The sequence below is a fragment of the Cavia porcellus genome, unplaced genomic scaffold (assembly GCF_034190915.1).
Source record: "Cavia porcellus strain 051 isolate PalLab524CR breed Dunkin Hartley unplaced genomic scaffold, mCavPor4.1 scaffold_24, whole genome shotgun sequence".
Classification (NCBI taxonomy): domain Eukaryota; kingdom Metazoa; phylum Chordata; class Mammalia; order Rodentia; family Caviidae; genus Cavia; species Cavia porcellus.
The window spans coordinates 20,106,980-20,126,257 of NW_026947507.1; the positions used below are offsets into that span (position 1 = coordinate 20,106,980).

General features: G+C 33.8%; 1 long non-coding RNA gene across 1 annotated transcript in view; it reads left to right on the forward strand.

Annotated features, from left to right (window-relative positions):
* Positions 1-19,278, forward strand: part of LOC134472675 (uncharacterized) — a 141,598-nt gene that overhangs the window by 91,711 nt on the left and 30,609 nt on the right. Inside the window, exon 3 of the long non-coding RNA XR_010042591.1 lies at positions 14,183-14,303. This is a non-coding gene — a long non-coding RNA (uncharacterized LOC134472675). The remainder of the gene's footprint in view (positions 1-14,182; positions 14,304-19,278) is intronic.

A 19,278-nucleotide genomic window follows, 5' to 3' on the forward strand; every position in this document is an offset into this window, starting at 1 on the left:
AAAGTAAAAATGCAAATGAAAATTTTTATAAAATAAAACATTTTCATTATAACTAAAAAGCATCATAAGAGTTCTTTCCAGGGCAAGATTGAATAAGAGACTAGATATAACTTCCTATCTCACACAAGTTTTAATAAAAAGAACACAGTGAAATAATGGTTTACACGTCACGGATATGGGGGCCAAAAATGAGTGAACCTTTAATTGGGAAAAAATTCAGTGAACCCTGTGACTTTTCTAGCTTACCCTCCTGGGAGTTTCTAGTCCATGTAAACTTCCTGCACAGGAACCAGAAGCCCAGACAGACTCCTGTCTTATCTCAGCCTTAAGAAGATGGAAGTGAATCTGCAGAAGATCAAGGAAATTGGAGTATTCAGGACAGGATATCAAAAAGGAAAAAACTGCACAGAGAGAAGTGTGAAGTTCCACAAAATGTCCTCTTTAGCCATGTATGTGTGTGACAGAAGCTGTTTAAATCCAGGGAAAAACCCAGCAGGATTCGCAGGAACAATGCTCAGCACTCACACAGGGTTGGAAGGAGTTCCTATTACCTAACCAGGGATGAAACCTCATAATTTATGTGGTTGTAGGTACAGTACTCAGAAGGATATTGCCTGAAATAATTATCCTTCAACACTGTTCTACCTCCATCTAAAATATCAGAAAAATGATAACTGAAAAGATCAGTTTCAAGTCATTTGACTACATTCCATAAAAAAGGGAAAAGTTTTAAAAGATCAGAAGATATGGGCTTCTCAATACTGAATCAGAGACTCAGACTTATTCTCTTGGTCCACAGCAAGCAGGGACCACTTCAGACTCCCAAGACGCTTGCAAGTATTTTTCTGCAAGATAGAACAGGTTCTTAGGCCTGCTACACAATCACCTTCCTAAATCTACAGTGAATACTGTGTAAGGGTAAGAAACTCTTCAAAAAGGAAAAGTAATTAGAATAAGGGAAAGGAGGAAAGAAGAAAGAGAACAAGAAAAGACATAAATTTACACACACACACACACACACACACACACACACGATAGCTAAACTTACTACACTAAGTGTATTAGTTATTGGAAAAGAACAGTTAACATTCCTATGTTTAGATCAGTTTTACACGTCTATATCTGTTAACCTAAGCAACCCTCTTGAAGGTAACAATATACAATATTACAACCATTGTCATCCTGTTTTGTAAACCTAGACTGTTACTGTGTTTGGTTTCTTGTTTGTCTGTATTACCTTTTTGTTTTTCCTTTCTGTGTCTTTTTAATCTTAAATTTAACAAAATTAAAACAAACTCCTTAAAATTATATCCCCAAACTCCAAATATTTTGATTTAGTTTGGGAATGGCACCTCAGAAGTTGGATTTTTGTTAAACCAGGTGTTCATTAGAAAATGGTGATGTAGCATTAACCAAGCATTTTGAGTAGCACTTTTCTTTCATTTAGCAGGCATTCCTCACAGGAAACGCAGGAGTTGCCGGTACTGAATATGTGAACTTGGGGATAGACGCCTTGGATTGCTTCAAAGCCCAGGGCATTTGAGGACCCACAGAGACACAATGCCCCTGTTTAGCGCATGTGCACAACCGGAGTTTACGTAACTTACGTAACTGACTTAGCATCAACAACCACGCATGCGCTGTATAATTACATTGGTACATAAGACTGTAAAGGTTGCTGTTGTTGCTAATATTGGCTTTGCGTGCTTTCTTGTCCATGGGAACCCGAAGGGCAAAAATACCCCTTCAGCCCAACCCTGACAATAGGGTTGTTTTCTTCCAAACTCATCTCTCAAAATGTGAGAGAAACTATAGAAAGGAGGCAGAAAGCTGTAGTGCTTTGTTAACACGATTCCCTCTTTGTGAAAGAAAATAATGTCAAGTCTCTCCCTCCTTGCACAATGACTCATCAGGACTTCTCACCCACTTCTAAAACAGATGTTCTCAGTATCTTCTAGGAGTACTTGTTGGGAAGTCTGCATTTTTCCCAGAGAAAGCTCTGGAATGTGTTAGGAAAGTACATCCATTACACTTACCTTGAATCCAATATATTTTTAAAGCTAAACATCCTTCTTCTATCCCCTGTCCATCCATATTTTTCAGCATACACTGTAAGGAAGACATCCAACCATCCTGGGGTCAGTTAACCAGAGAAGAGAGTTTCTGAAATGTGAGAGTTTCTCGTTAAAAACCAAGATAGTTCCTGGTAAACCAGGACAAAATTGATCACTTTCTGAAATACAGTCAAATGACAACAGTAACATGAATGTTCCTTGACTCTAAATATAGCTCCTTCCCAATTCTCAAATTCTACGAAACCAGAGCCAAAGTATAAAATAATTTTCTAAAAGATACAAAACATACAGAGCAAGGGGGGAAATCTCTCATATAAATTTCTTTTTTACTTCATTAGCTATAATTTAAGAAACTTAAAATTGAAAACTTCTCTGTTCCAGTATTCCATTCTGTTCCATCTGGGTCAGAAAGGTTCTTGTTAAAATGGTCATTTATTTAGTAAATAAAGTGTGGGAAACCTCTCTCTGGAATGAATGGTATTTCTCTGGGGGCCCAGAAGTTGTAGCATTAGTTGAGTTCTAAAACTCTCCTGATGCCCACTTGCAAAGAACCCAGATTCACATGATTACCCATAAGATTATCATGGTCATCACCTCAAACCCATAACATTTAGAAAATGAACCTCAAGTGAAAAACATTATACAAATAAAATTACATTCTGAAAATCATATTCACAGGAAGCTTTGATGACAAGTATCATAATACCATCTTATACTCAGTGTAGGTAAGGATTATGTCCAAAACCCCTTCCTGGGATCTTCCTCAAGGATGAAATTAGGAGAAAATCTGTTTTAGTTTTTCTAGCAGGCCAATTTTTCTAGGTCAGCTGCCCAGGATACGTGATTGGTGAATTTAGATTTTATTAGGAGGAAACTCAGAACCAGAGGCAAACTTTGGCAGTCTATTTTTACTGTCTCCAAGTGAAAATCTGCATGGGATTACTGCTTTCCATCTCTAAGAGAAATAAGATATTACTACTGTCTTAGGAAGTTTAGAAGTTTGCAAAAGAGAAGCTCCAGTCACCAGTTCTTATTGGAGATGCCTTTCTTTTCCATTTTGTTTAAAATTACTTAATTTGCATTCCTCTCTGAGTCATGTTCTTGATACCAATAGCATCAGCATCCATTCTCTTTTCTTATACCAGAGTAGCTTTTTGCAATGTCTCAGGCTGTTTGTACTTAAGCCTCACAAAGCTGCCATTATGATGACTCCTTTAAATGCAATTCATCATCTATATTTAATTTGAGAATCTATGGTCGGGCCTGATTTTAAAGCTGTTGTACAGTTAAATAAAACTGTTGTTTTCTTCTTCACAGCGGGTCATCAATACTACATGATGAATGTATTCTGTTACAGCTAACCTGGCACTGCCAACCTATACTTGACATCAGTTATCTAAAACAAAAACTTACTGAGGCTCTACTCCAATAAGTCTCTTTTCTGAAGTCCTCACTGTCTAAGCAGTCAGTCAGTCCTCTGTGGGCATAACTATCATAAGCCATAGTCACTTGCCAAGATCAAAAATTTACATGGCATCAGAATTAAATCTATGTACTCCAGCCTCTGGTTCTAAGGAGCAGCCATCACAGGACTGCAGACACGTACAGAGGTGCAAAACAGTAAAACCCGTCTCAGTGCAGAGAGAAGATAAAATCCCATAGGCAGCATATAGCCTCGGGCAATGTCACAGACTATTTGGACTCCCCTCATCTGTTTCTCAAGGTCCCCTGCCCCAGAACCAGGAAACACAATCTGTTTCCTAAATTGAATATATCCCTGAAAAACTGCAAGTTTATCTAGTGTCTGTCAGAAGCTTATCACTTAGAGAGGCTGAGCTGGACCAAGAAAGGAAGGATGCCAAAATATTTTAGTCCATTCAAGTGGGAAAGCATTTCTTTAAAATGATCCAGCAGTTCTGTTTGACTGACAGAAATGAGAAAAGAATTTAATGAGTGAAAAGGAAAACAAAACAAACAAACAAACAAACAAACAAACAAACAGAAATAAATATGTCTCCCCTCAAATCTTACTGAGGAGAGGTTTTGTGTTAAAAATTGTATTGTTAAAGCATATTGTATTGTCTTGATATTTGTAGAAATTGTGAAATGATTTCCACAGTGAAGCTAATTAACTCATCTAATAGTTCTTACAGCTAACATATGTGGTGAAAAACTCTCTGCTCTTAGAAACTTTAAAGTATACAATAAAATATTGTTAAATTGTTACATTAGGGTACATTAGATCTTCCAAGCTATTTATTTAGTAAGAACATTACTAAGATTTTGCACCTCTTGACCATTTTTCACACTGTCTCTCCATCACCTCCGATAACCACTATTTTTCTCTCTGCTTATAAGATTTTGATGTGCTCAGATTATATATAAATAACAGTATTTATCTTTCTGTTTTATTTCATTTAGCATAATGCCTTCTAGATTCATCCATGTTATCTTTAGTATTTCCTTCTTTTTAAAAGACTGAGTAGAATTCCATCAAATGTACTTTAATTATATCTACTATGTTCATCTTTTGACAGACATTAAGGGTGTTTCTATATTTTGTGTTGCAAATGCTGCTGAGATGAACAAGAGAATGCAATTATCTTTTGAGAGATTGATTTGTTTTCTTTTAATATACCCAGAAGTGAGACTGCTGTATCATATGTACTTCTATTTTCAGCACTATTTTGAGGGAATAGCTTATAGATTCACAGAGTTTTCCATAATATTTTGCACCAATATCTTATGTTGACTGGAAAAAGAACATGAGTTCAATTGAGCAAAGTTCAATTGGCTTTAATATCTGGGGAGAAATGGAAAACTAATCTGAATGACAAAAAAGCAATCTGAGTCCTTATCATTTCTCTGAGCTGGCAAAATGCAAAAGTGCCCATCAGACAAGATGTAGGCGGGGTAGATAGCAATTAATAAATCATTAAGAAACAAAAAAATGCCTGAAATGAAATGAATACTGGCATATTTAGGAAGATAAATGTATTATGACATTTCATAATTGAAAGGAATCCTGAGTCAATAATTTTAAAGATAAATACAATCTTTACTTATTAATTTTAAACAATTTGAAACTATTTTTATGCCAAATCTTTTCAGAGTCTTATTTTTTAGAGTACTGTTTCAATAGATAATATAGTCATCTGTTTCAAAATTCAAAATTTACAAAGGATATATATTGAAAAGCTTCCTTTCTACCCCTTTCCCTAAGCATTCAGCATCTCAGAAGATGAATCAGGTTCACCCATTTCTTATATGTTCTTTCAGAAATATTTTGTGCCTAAAATAGTTCAGTATTCTATATACCTTTTGTTTATTTGCTTGTTTTTCTTTTTGAGGCAAGGTATTGCTATGCTGTCCAGGCAGGCTTTGAAATCAGTTGTATCCCAGGCTGGCCTCACACACCCAGCAATCTTTCTGCCTCAGCCTCCCAAGTTCTGGGATTACTGGCATGTGCCACTATGCCAGTATAAAGACCATGCCTGGTATATACACACTGTTCTTAAGCCTCTCTTTTAAGGTTACATCTTGAAGTTCAATATTTAAAACAATCTCAAATTTCTTTTTGTATTGTATAACATTCCATTAAATGAATATAATCTAACTGTATCACCTAGTAATGCATATTTAGTTGTTTCCACTCTTTTGATTTCTAATAATGCAACAGATAACCAAATATATTACTTTTAGTTGTGTGAGTATGCTTGGAGGATAAATTCCTGAAAATCTAATTGTTGGGTCAAAGCGTTTTAAAAAACCTTAGTCTCAACTAGCTATCATATCTGGAAATGAAACCATTTGTTTTTGGAAACACTTTTCCAGGGGTTTGTGGGTAACTTTGCCTAGGGTATTATGTCATTGGAGGAAATCACTAAAGGCATTAACATTTTTTTAGATTTCTATGAAACAGCTGCAGAACAGGCCATGAGTAGAGTAATTATTATAAAGAAAAATCATTCCCAAAGATTGTTTCATAGTATACATTTTGAAGTTTTATGAAACTCAGTATAGAATAAAAGATTAAAACATTTTTTCCTTTTTCCAGTGAGAAGGATAATTTAAGATTTTGGTATACTATATCAGCAAAACAAAATGCTCATGGTTAATATCTTAAACTCCTAACAGCTATATTTTATGATGTTTTGAAAATTGATCCACTAGGGGCTGGGGATTTAGCTCAGCGGCATAAGTACCTGCCTTGCAAGCAGGCAGTCATGAGTTCAATCCCTGGTACCGATAAAAATGAAAAAAAGAAAATTGATCCACTAACATTTTGTTTAATTATTGTTAACCTTTATTGATTACTTGCCAATATTCCAAGGGTATAGGTATCAGTAAATCTCTCAGATTGGATTATCTGAAACATGTATTCATAGTACTGTTTGGCTTTTAAACTTTTCCACTTTTTAGTATAGCTGGTGGATTGAAAGGAGATAAAATAAATATCTTAGAAAGGGAATAACTTACAGAATGAAAAGGAAATCAGGTAAGAAATAGAGCTAAAACAATTTGACCATTAATTAAAAAAAATCTAATCTTTGCATGACTGTACGGCCTCACAAAATTATTTTCAAAGAAACTGAAGACTTATATGTGGGAAGCTAACTTTAAATGCTTTAAAATAAAATATAAGAAAATGGTATCATGCTTTCAGGAAAAGATTTATTAGGTAAGATGGAGCATTCTAAACAAAAAAACTAAAACTAAAACTAATAAATTTGATTTACCATATTTTTAAAAGTTGTCATATATATAGCTACCAAGAGTGTTGTAAACTAGGATTATGAAAATTTTAGAATTTAACTTAAAATTACAAATAAAAAGAAGAGAAAAATGTCATTATATTATTAAACACTCTCTCTCTCTCTCTCTCTCTCTCTCTATATATATATATATATATATATATATATATATATATATATATGTCTATGCAATGTATCCTGCGTTAATAGGCAGGGCTTTTGAAAAGTGAAGGATTATGAGACCAGGACAGCTAACTTGCTGTTCAGAGGTGGGATCTGGTTGGAAGAGGTGAATCACTGAGGTATGACCCGTAAAGGTGTATTTGTTCCCCAGTTCCTCCCTTTATATTCTGATTTCTAGTTGCCAGGAAGTGAACAGTTTTTGCCCACAGCGACTTTCCCATACCTTTTTCTGGCTTGGGAGCCAACCACTAGTGAAACTTCTACAAATTGTGAGCCAAAATAAACCTTTCCTCCCTTAAGTTTCAGCTGCCATGAATCTGTGTCCCTGACAAGGAAAATGACTAAGACAAATTTTGCTACTGGAGAAGTGGGGTTGTTGCTATGATACTACCTAACCATATGGTTCTGAAGTCTTTGGCACTAGTTTGTGGGAGCAGTTTCAAAAAGTTTGGGAATCTCAGCTGGATAAAGAGTTCTACATGCTGTGAAATGAGCTTGAAGCAATATTCTTGTTACAGCTCAGAAAAGCAGAACACTGATAAAAGTGCACACCATAAAGACCCGCTTCAAAAAATTTCAGTTGGGAATAAGGAACCACTAGAAATTGGACTCCAGACCATGTGTGTTACGGCCTGGTAGAAAATTTCTTCACATTTTGCTCAAGTACAGAGACTGAAATTAAAACTGTTTCACTAATTAATCTTATGGGGGAAATTCTAAGTCAGTCCAACATTCAGGCTCTGGTATGAATACTATTGGGGACTTTTAGCCAACTCAACATTGCAAATTAAGAGAAAATATACTAGGTTTTGAATTTCACCAGAAAGGAAGCTCCTGTAGTTAAGCCCTGTAAAGCTGAACTAGAGGAAAGTTATGTTGCTAAAAAGATCAGCATTAAGAAGAAGCCAAGTACCCTATAACAGGACAAATGTGAAAAGCTCTTAAAATCATCCCAAGAATAGCAAAACTATACTCATCTAAGGCTCAAGGTTCGAAAAATAAAAGATTTTGCTTTGAGAAGAGAGCTACAGAGAACCTTGCCAGAAAGAGGCTACCTAAGAAATTGGCTTCATGGATTCAGTTCACAGTGCTCAGGCATCAAGGCAGTGAAAAACCTCTGCATCTATAATACAAAAGGGACCAATGCTACTGGAGCCAATGGGAGAACTTGGCAACATCCACAAAGTGCTGGTGTCAGAGGAATGCAAAATGCAGGAGTTGTGGGGTCAGGAAGGCTTCCATCTATATTTTGACAAAAGACCTGGAAAGCTGGGCAGTTTTGCCCCTGAAAGGACACTGTATGAAGCTGTAAGAGTCAGTGTGAAAGGTATTCATAGACAACTGAAGTGTGAATTGATAAAACTACTTTGAGAAGCCACTTTTTAATATTCTTAACTGGGATTTTAAAATTTATATATAATAAGGTTAAAGACATATAATCCATAGAAACTAGAAACTTATTTCCAACATATAGTTTGAAAAAATTTAGATATATGTGCCCAGAGAATCATATATGATGATGTTCATTACAGCTTAACATGTGGAAAAATCTTATGGATAAATTAAGTGCTTATTAATAGAATAGGCACACATAATCAAACTTATACAGTGTTTCTATACATGTTGATTTTTACAGATCAACATGGCTAAATGTCTCTGGGATAAAACAGTAAAAAGTAACAAAATGCAAAAATTTAAAAAGATATTATTTGTAATATATGCTATTTAAAATTTGTAATTCTACAAATAATTATAGATATCAGTTCTTAACAATGGTAAAATATGTGTGAATATTAACTTGAAAATAGTTATTTCTGGTGAGGAAGAGCTAGCTGAACCTGTAATCACAGCGGACTGCCAACAAGGTTTCATCTAATCATTGAAGTAGTGTATTTTTAAAAAGATAGATTTAAAACAAGATATTAATAATTGTTCTAGATAGATGATGAATTGTGTACGTTTATTTTAGACTCTACATTTTTATTTTTAGATCCTTTCACTAAAAAGAGAAGATATATTCATAACAATTATATTGTGCTTTAAACTGAAAGGACAAAAGCAAGGTATTGAGTATACTGTGAGATCTCAACAACATGAAACAGCAATAGTAAACTGGGTCTGTAATGCTCTGAGAGACTGAGGTAGGAGGAGAGCACTTTCTGGCTCAGCCTGGGCAATTCATCAAATTAGAAAGACCTTGCCTCATATAAAAAGGTAAAAAACCCTACATTTAATTGTCAGTGCTTAAAAGTACTGGGACAATGGTAAGCTGGAATCCCACGGCTGGATAAATCCTTTTAGTTGATTTCACAGAAATTTGGCTCTCATTATTTTTTGGTAAGTATGTGCCATAATTCATAAATTAAGACAACCCCCCCACATACACACACACGTACACACACACAAACCCTCTGATAACTGGTTCTCTGGCAAAATCAGGCAAACTGGCAATGTGGAAGCCAGGCTCACAGAGCAGATCAGTGCAGCAGAGTGACTGCTAACTCTCAGTGGTGTCCAGAACCTGTCTGCAGCATTGTCCCTGTGTGCTGGGCATCATTTTCTCATCACTGCACTTGTTCTTTTCCCTTGTAACAGAGAAAAAACTACACATCTCACTTGGCTGACTGCCCGCCCCCCATGGGTGTCTATATTTGCAATCCACAATTTAAAAATCACAATCATTGAAAGCAAATAAAATATTTTTGCAATTATGTCTGTTATTTGATGGTCAATTTTCAAAGGCTAATAAATATTATTTTAAGCTTTGAAAACAGCCAAATGCAAAAGATTCACCCATATTATTGCTTCATATGATAGCTCAGCACTCAATTAGACTTTAGGGTTATTTTCTGCTCCAGACTGACCATTTTCAGTTTTTATCCCAAGAAAAATCAACACAGTTCCCAAGCACATCAACCTTTTAAGATACAGAGGGTTTTTTCCCCAGGCCATTCCTTTTAAAAAAAATTAATTTTTTTGGAAAAATGTATTTTCTTTCATTTCTATACTTCAGACAACTAACTTCTCAGCATAGTCATAAAGTCAGAGCATAAGCACACTATGAGCTTGTCATGAATTTTTACTACAGATATTTTCTCGAGTCTCTCACACCCAGCCATTCTTTCTGTCTCTGGCAGCATTTACCACTACGCACACACATCATACCACCCATGTCACTGTGGAGTTAGGGGATGGACCCCACTTGGAAAGTAAGTATCTAAAAAAACAGTAGATACTTAAAATATTAGTGAAATACAACATACTGATCATCATTATAGGTAAATGATGTCATTATAGTCAAAAAAGTTTCATCTGTATTTTCTATGAGACACCATAAAAGTTACTTTTTTGAGCTGGAATTTTATCTTCCCCATAGAATTCAGCCAATATAAAAATATGACAATAAAATAATCATGGACACATTCCTATTTTATATTTTAAAGAGAATTTTGTTGTAAAATTTTAAAATAAATTTTAAGTAAATTTTAAAATTTAAAATAAATTTTAAAATAAAATTTAAGATTCTATTTTATTACACGACATTCTGATCTTGTAAAAAATATTCATTCTGATTTCTCCAAATTCTCATTAAGGGCTCCTAAACTTATGCAGGTAATTTAGACATGTTATTGAGTGAGATTTAGGTCACTTCTAACTCATCATATTCAATATGTTTTAAGAAAACTCCCTAAGTGAAACATATAGTAGTAGTCCAACATCTATAGTGTTTACTAATTCATTGTGGAACAACTTACAAGATTGATTTCTGTCCGTATTCCTGCTATGAGGCCGTTTCTTCTGACTGCCATTCAGGAAAATTAAAAGCTGCTATTTTATTCACTCCCTGCAGTCAAATAAAAAGTCATGAGTTATCTCTCTGCCCAATATGAGACATCTCTACCGACTTCTCTTTAATTGCTGAGTTGTTTGAGTTTTCTCAAGGCACACTTTGCTGAGAATTTATCTCTTTAGCAAGGTAAACAATAACAGGTTGAAAAATGGAAAAGAGCCAATAAGAACTACAAGTTTATATTTGAACCTACCGGAATTAAGACATTTTCCATTCTGATCCGTATCATTAGAAACATGATAGGCACATATTCTACCTTTAAACGTAATTATTTAAAATATTTAGAATGTAAAGCCGAGCAACCTTCTTACTCTTGTTCTTAAATTCGAGAGTCTCACCAGATCACAAAAGATGCTTTGTGAATGAACAGTCTTTCTTGAAAGCAGATTCCCAAACGTTATAAATGTAGCAGACAAGAAGAATGCCATAAATGATCTCAAAAGTCAAGGATTATCACTATGTGAGCCACATACGGATCATCTATGTTCCATTAATTAAAGCATATTTTCTGGCAACCATTCCAGGATAAAATTCTATACCATGACCAGCATCAAAACACAAAGTAACTCAAAGTCTAAAATATTTCTTATTGCTAAATTACCAAATGTGAAAACAGCATTCGAAAAAAGATTTGTATGCATACATCTTACCATGCATCATATCATTCACTGTGCGAGAAAGAGAATAGCTGTCAGGGATGACCTTGCAAGTTACTGACTTTTAAGAAGGCTGTCTGGCAGATGGACTATGCTATTTCAGGATTTTAATTTCATTTTGTATTTCCTCCCTTCCACCTTCCTTGAAATACAATTGATACATACAAGTAGCATGCACATAATGAATGTTAGGTGTAAATGTGAGGATCTGACATAGGAATGCATTTTGTAGTGATTTCCATGATCGAGTCCATTAATATATCACTATCCCCAGTTACTGTATATGTACACTTAAAATCTGCTCACATCAAATTTTAAATAGACAATATCAACTCTACTGACTGTGTTGTTTAGTACTCCCTGAACTAAAATATTTCTTATTGCTAAATTACCAAATGTGAAAACAGCATTCGAAAAAAGAATGCAGACAGATTACTCTTCAGAATAATAGAAATAAAACTACTTTAAAAATATAGCTTAAAATATCCCACCCACAGAGTGGGAAAAATTATAGCCAGTTGTCCCTCAGACAAAAAATTTATATTTAGAATATACAAAGAATTGAAAAAAAAATAGTCCCCAAAATTCAAAGATCCTATCCAAAAAGGGGCATCTGTGATGAATACACACTTCTCAGATGAAGAAATGCAAACAGTACATAAATACATGAAAAAATGTTCAACATCATTAATCATTCAAGTGGTGTAAATTTAAACACTGAGATTCCATCTCAATCCAGACAAAATAGTACCTCCAAGAAATCAAACAATAACAAATGTTGGTGGGACTATGTGGAAAAAGAAACCCTTCTCCACTATCAGTAGGAGATGCAACAACTGTGGAAACCAGTGTGGAGATTCCTTAAAAACTAAGAGATCTCATTCAACAGAGTTATTTTCCTTTAGGATATCTTCCCGCCCAAAATTAAAAACATCATACCACAGCAATACATGTGCATCCATGCTTATAGCAACACAATTGTAATAGCTAAATCTTGGAAATAACCCGAATGCCCATCAGCTGAGGATTGGATAAAAAACTTGTGGACTTTTATATAATGGAGTACAATTCAGTCATAAAGACAGATAAACTTAAGACTCTTAGAGGTAAAAGGATGCAACTTGAGACCATGCTTGTTAAGTGAAGTAAATCAGACCCACACGTGGAAATACCATATTGTCTGACTAGTGTGACAAAGTGAATGAGTAAATGAGATCTAAAATGTGTAATAGACAGGGTGAATTGGAAAGAAATTGTTCAAAAGAAAAGAGAAACTAGGGTGGGGGGAAGGGGAAAGGAAGGAAGGGAAAAGGAAAAATACACATATACACACAAGATAGTTATGCGCCTACTTTCTCTGAGTTCACTGAAAAGAAATATTTTAGCTAATATTGTGCAAACAATATTTCATGTCTATGTTCTGTACTCTGAACAACTACTTTGATGATAATAATATGCAAAGCATTAGTTATTGTTATTCTAATAGCCTGTTTTGAAATTGCTTTATTTTTAAATTTTTTCTCTTTAAAATAAAAATTAAGAAAATGTTACTCTAGAAATGGTATGTTGTTAATGAATGACCTTTACTGATTATCTAAACTTAAAAGTTATATAAAATATCATTTATCTGGCACATTTTCATTTTGACAAATTTATCCTGCTTGCCATTTAAAATCCTTAGGAAGGATCACCTACCTAATAAACATACTCACAAGCAACGTAAACCACAGTGTTTATTTGAAAACAAAGAAGATACTATTTCTACAGCATTCAGGAACATTCCACAGAATGCAGAACCTTCAGGAGTGTTAGTCATGATTAACTGCAGTATTCTAGAACCAGATCCTCTAGGTTCAATTTCTGGCTCTGATGGCTTCCAGCCGTACTACCATCCATTCTTTAGCTTCATCATCTGAAAAATAGTCCTATACACATAAGAATATTGAGGAAAACTGTTGTGACATCAAAATCTATAAAGTTTAATCAAATTCTTATAAAATAATATACTAAAATCATTTACTTTTAAATATAAAATTCTTAAACATGTAATTCCAATAAAAAACACTGTTTGAGACACAGATTAAGCTTTTTTGTAATAAATCTCACATTGTAATTTTATAGTAAATTAGCATATATTTTCTCAAAAATCTTAGCTAGTCATACTCAAAATTTTATCAAAACAAGTAAAAATACAAATAACAATAAAACAGTGCTGTCCTTTACCAGACAAGGAGAAGACGGGCTGTATAAAAGAGTTGCTTGAGATGAGTCTCAAGTATAGTAAAATACTATATCTGACATTTGTAAAGTACTAAAGTAACTATAATATGGGGCATAAAAGAATAGTGATCTAGGGCCCAGGAGAGGAAACTGAGCTAGACTTGGAGGTCAATAGCGTGTGGATGACATGTGAAACGATAAATAAGTAAGAACACCTAAGGAGAGACGAGAAGGAGAGGATCCATAGATTAGACCGAGTAATTAAGCTTAAATATGTGGCAGAGGAGGAAATGCTGGGAAAACAGGCCCAGCACCATCTACTGCACTACAGCGATTCTTCAAAAGAAACTAGGAAAACCATTACTGTTGGTAAAGGTGATAAAATTAAAAATCAGAGAAATTGAGTTCAGATTTGACAAGAATATTACTTTTTCCCTTTAACAGTAGCAATTTTCACTAACTGATGTGGTAACAAGAAAGACTGTGAGACTTGGAGAATATGCAATATCTGTAGCCAACTCTTAGAAGTATGAACATAAAAGGAACAAACAAATGAAGTTCAAAGGTAAGTTTTGCCTTCCTATATCCCCTCAATTTAATAAAGGGTTTTTTTTTTCCACTTGGTCACAGCCTAAAGACCTTCATGAAACAAGTTCTTACTTTAATGCATTGTTACAGCTCTGCAGTCAAATAGCCTCCTCTTGGCTGCAACCAACAGGAATCCAGAAGTAACCTACTAAAGCTTTCAGAATTAGGTAAATGCTCAATTAATGAAATATTATTTGAATAAGTAATAATAATATTATGCAGTGATATTTTTGAACAGTAAACAACAACCTACAAAACTCCCAAGTCTAATTTTCACGAACCCTCTATAAAATATTTATTAAAGACTCCAAAAAGAAACAACTGCATAGAGAGAAACATGCTTCCACTGAATTTTAATTAGCTAAGTTCACACCTCATTCAGTCTTCCATAGTTTTTACCTAATATACATTTTCTCTCAAATGATTTCATTCAAAATGCTATAGAACACTTGCTTATTATGTCTTAGGTCCGTCTAGGTTGTGACAGTTTCTCAGCCTTCCTTTCTTTTACGTGACCTTCCTTTCTTTTTTTTGTAAACTGTGAGACATAATGATATTTTGTAGATAACCCCTGAGCTGAGATTTGCTTGATGTTTTTCTCCCGAGTAGGCCAGAGGTGTTGGTTTGGGTGAATCCATTAGAAGCAAGGTTCCATTTTTCTCATCACTTCATATCAAAGGTGCATGGCTTATTACTTTTAAAGTTGGTAGGCTCTCCTGGCTGAGATGTGTTTCTTGTGTTTCTCTTCTATAGCTACTTTTTTTTTCACTTTCACACTGCAATATTTGAATGGAATTTTTAAGACTCCATGTAAAGAGTCAGGAGTGATACTCCATTTTCTTTAAGATGAAATATTTACAAGAGCTACTGTATTATCATTTATTTAAAACTTTGTGGATTCATGGATATTTATGTTGGTTTACAATCCAATACTAAATTATTTATTTTTGCTATTCGAATCATTCCAAATTTGTAATTAAGAGATCTTACATTTGGTTCCTTTGCATACCTACACTATTACAGTTGTGTGTGTGTGTGTGTGTGTGTGTGTGTGTGTGTGTGTGTTTGTCCTTACCTTCTGATACTACTACCTGTTGTTTTAGGCTCATTTATTTCCTGCTCCAGTTCTAGAATCAACCATTTTCTAAGAAGCTCTGGCTGCTTCTACTTTACAAAGGTAATAGAAACCAAGGTCCAGGCAGTAGATACGCTACTAGAGTTGTTGTTTCTAGGCCCTATCAATTCAAAGATCAAAGAAATATAGGTGAGATATGTGAGTATGCTAACTCATGATAAATAGTATTTCCAAGAGTAAGTTTCTATATGTATATTAACCTAAAAATTAATTCATGCTAGTTTCTGCCACACATGAATCATTCTAGCTTCCCCTTGATTATCTGTAATTTTATATGCCAAAGCGGGAAGTGTGTCTTTCAGCATTCTTTATTATTTAACACATTGTTCACTTTCTGTGTAGTAGTATTAGCACTGCTATCGCTACTTCATTGGAAACAACTTTATCAACTGCTGTGCTCATGTGAAATTGATTATGCCTTTAATTTTCTGCACTGTATTTATATCCAGAGTAAGTTACTACTCTTTATTCACCATTTCAGTAAGATTCTTACACATATTTGTAATGTAATTATATTATTTCATCTTTGTGTGTATTTTATTCTGAAATTCTCCTAACTTCCAGAATAATTCTTAAAAATGTATATTCATTAATTTTTACTCAATGTGCTTTAAAGTTCTATGAATCCTGACTAATACATAGTTTTACACATCCACCATTAAAGTATAATATAAAATTGTTTACCAACTTAAACTAAGGCTGTGCTTCATCTATTGAATCTTTATTCTCTCCCCATGAACCACCAGCACCCGCTGATCTTCTTATGATCTCTCTAATTTTATCTTTTGTAGAATGCCATATAATTAGAGTCACGTAGTTTGCAGCATTTTGATTGCCTTCTTTTAATTCACAGTATGCATTTTAGACCTAACCATGTTTTTGCATGGCTTGTTAGCTCACTTATTTTTATTTCTGAATAATATTCCATTGCATCAACATGCCAAAATTTGTGGCTTTCTTCACCTTTTTTAAGGGATATTGTAACTCTGTGTTTTGGGACAAATATTAATCAAGCTATAATAAACATCTGCATGCATACTTTTGAAAGAGCATATATTTTTGTATTAGTTAGATAAATATGTAGGAACCTGATTTTTGAGTAGACTGAAAATTATCCAGCACTTGTCAGACTATTTTCAGTGGGCCTATACCACTTTACATTTCTTCCAGAAATGAATAATAAGTATTTCTTCTCTACATTCTCACCAGAAATGGTGGTCAGTTTTCTGGATTGTAGTCCTACTAAGAGGAATGTAGTAGGATCTCCTTGTTTATTTTCATTTGCTCCTCTCTAATGAGAAATGCTAGCTAGAGTTTTTGCATATGCTTATTTTCCATCTGTATTTTTTGATGAGGTATTTTCAGATGGTTTGCCCATTTCTTAATTGAATTGTTTGTTTTCTTTTTGTTCAGTTTTGAGTTCTTTGTATATTTTGGATGTAAGTCTTTTATCAGATATGTGTTTCACAAATATTTTCTCCCAACCTCTGGCTTGTCTTTTCATTCTCTTAACAGTTTATTTCAAAGAAAAATAAATTTTGTTTTAATAAAATTCCAAACAACAATTTTTTTCTTTTATGGATCATACTTTGGTATCATATTAAAAACTCAACACCAGATTCAAGTTCATGTAGAATTTCTCCTATATTTTATTGTAAAAGTTTTATAGTCTAGCACTTTAAATTTAGTTCTATAATAACTTTTCGGTTAACTTTGGTGAAACGTGTAAGGTTTGTGCACGTGCTCAGTTTTTTGACTGAATATCCAGTTTTTTCATTTGTTAAAAAATCTACCCTATGTAAAATTTTCTTTGTCCATTTGTAAAGGTTACTTGATCCTGCTCCAGTGGCAAAATGTCTGTTCTTGCAGTAATATTACACTATCTCGATTATTCTTAAGTATTATAGTTTTCCAATTTTGTCCTTTCCCTTTAGAATAACTTTGGGTATTCTATGTCTTTTAGTTTGCAATATAAATCAGTTAGTCAATATCTTAATATTACTTGCTGTGATTGTGCTTGACATTGTATTTAATCACTAATTTCAGAAGAATTAACCCTTTTAACAAATTGACTTTCTTAATCTAAATATGGAGTATCTTTCCATTTATTTAGAGCTTCTTTGATTTCCTTCATCAGAATTTTATCATTTTCTACATGTAGATTTGATATCTATTTCCATCTGTATCTATCTTTATCATCTTAGTTACTTTTTCCCATTGCTGACTCAAAATGCATTACACTCAAAGTTATAGCAGGAAAAGTTTATTTAGCTTACAGTTCATAGAGGTTTCAGCTCATAGTTGTCTGGCTTCGCATAGTAGGCTGGTTCCGAGGAGGCAATGTGACAGAGAGGTGTCAGAGAAAAGAACGTGGTTATGGTTGGCAGAATGCAGGAACAAAGTAGCCCAAAATCAGAAAGCACTAGGTGATCCAGCAGCCCTCTTTCTGTCCATTATACTCTATCCTTGTTACATGCCCTTAGCGCAGGTAGTACTCACATCCAGGGCTGGCTTTCCCATCCTCTACTCCCAGAGCTATGCAAAACCAATCAGTAGCTTAATTTAGTAATTGTACACCCTTGATCCCAGCATCATGCACTCAAACCATTTCTGAAAAGCCCCACGTATGACCATATGAAGCTTAGGGAGTGTCTAGGCACAAATATATGTATTTTGCAAGAATTTGGTTTGGGAAGAATTATAGTCTTTTGCTTTAAATTCCAATTGTTCACTGTTAGTATGTAGGAAAGTAATTGATTTCTGTGTATTCAGTTTTATCTTGGGACCTCACTATGCCTATTACTTTGAGAGAATTTTGTCAATTGTTTGGGATTTTCTACAAAGACCATCATGCCATCTGTGAATAAAAATAGCCTTATTTTTTTCCAATCTATACAAATATAATTTCCCTTCTTTTTCTTATTATAGCAGCTATAATTTCCAACATAATGTTAAGCAGAAGTGACTCCTTTGATATATTCCTAGTATTAAAAGAAAGTATCTAATTTTCACAAAAGCTAGTTATCCATAGTTTAGCAAATGTTCTTTTCAAATTGATGATATTCCCCTCTATTTCTAGTTTGCTGAGAGATTTTTATTTTAGTTTTCTTTTTTGTTCTTATATCTTTATCTGGTTTTGATGTTAAGGGATTTCTAGTCTCATAGCATTTGACAACAACTATATCCTTACAAATTTTTCCCTTTTTGATGAATTAATTACTGAAAAATAGGTATTGAAATCTTCAACTTCAAGAGCATATTTGTCTATTTTTTTAGTTACATAAATTTTCACGTATATTTGAGACAGCATTTGTAAGTGAATACTCCTTAAGGATCTTCATATCTTCCTAGTGGATTAACTCCTCTGTCCTTCTGTAATTTTCTTCTTTATTTCTTCTTCTGATGTCTACTTTATCTAAAATTATTACAGCTGGGTTATCATTGTTTTGGTTAGTTTTAATATGCTATATCTTGGCCTTTACTTTTAATGTGTCTTCTACAGCAAATATGTAGTTGAGTCTTCTAAAGACTACCCACCGACAGTGTCTTCCAGTTGATACATCATTCATTTTGAACACAATTGTTCAAACTGTTGATTTGCTACTTGTCCTGTTTTTATGTATGTTGGCATACTACTTACCATGTTTGTAACTATGTATTTCTTATTTCTTATATTTTCTTTTTTCTTTTTCAGATTTCTATGACTTTAATAAAACATTTTTATAAAATTTCATTGCATAATATTTATTAGCATATAAATTATACTTTTTTGTTTAATATTTTATGGGTTACTCTGAAGTTTATTATATGCTTTTAA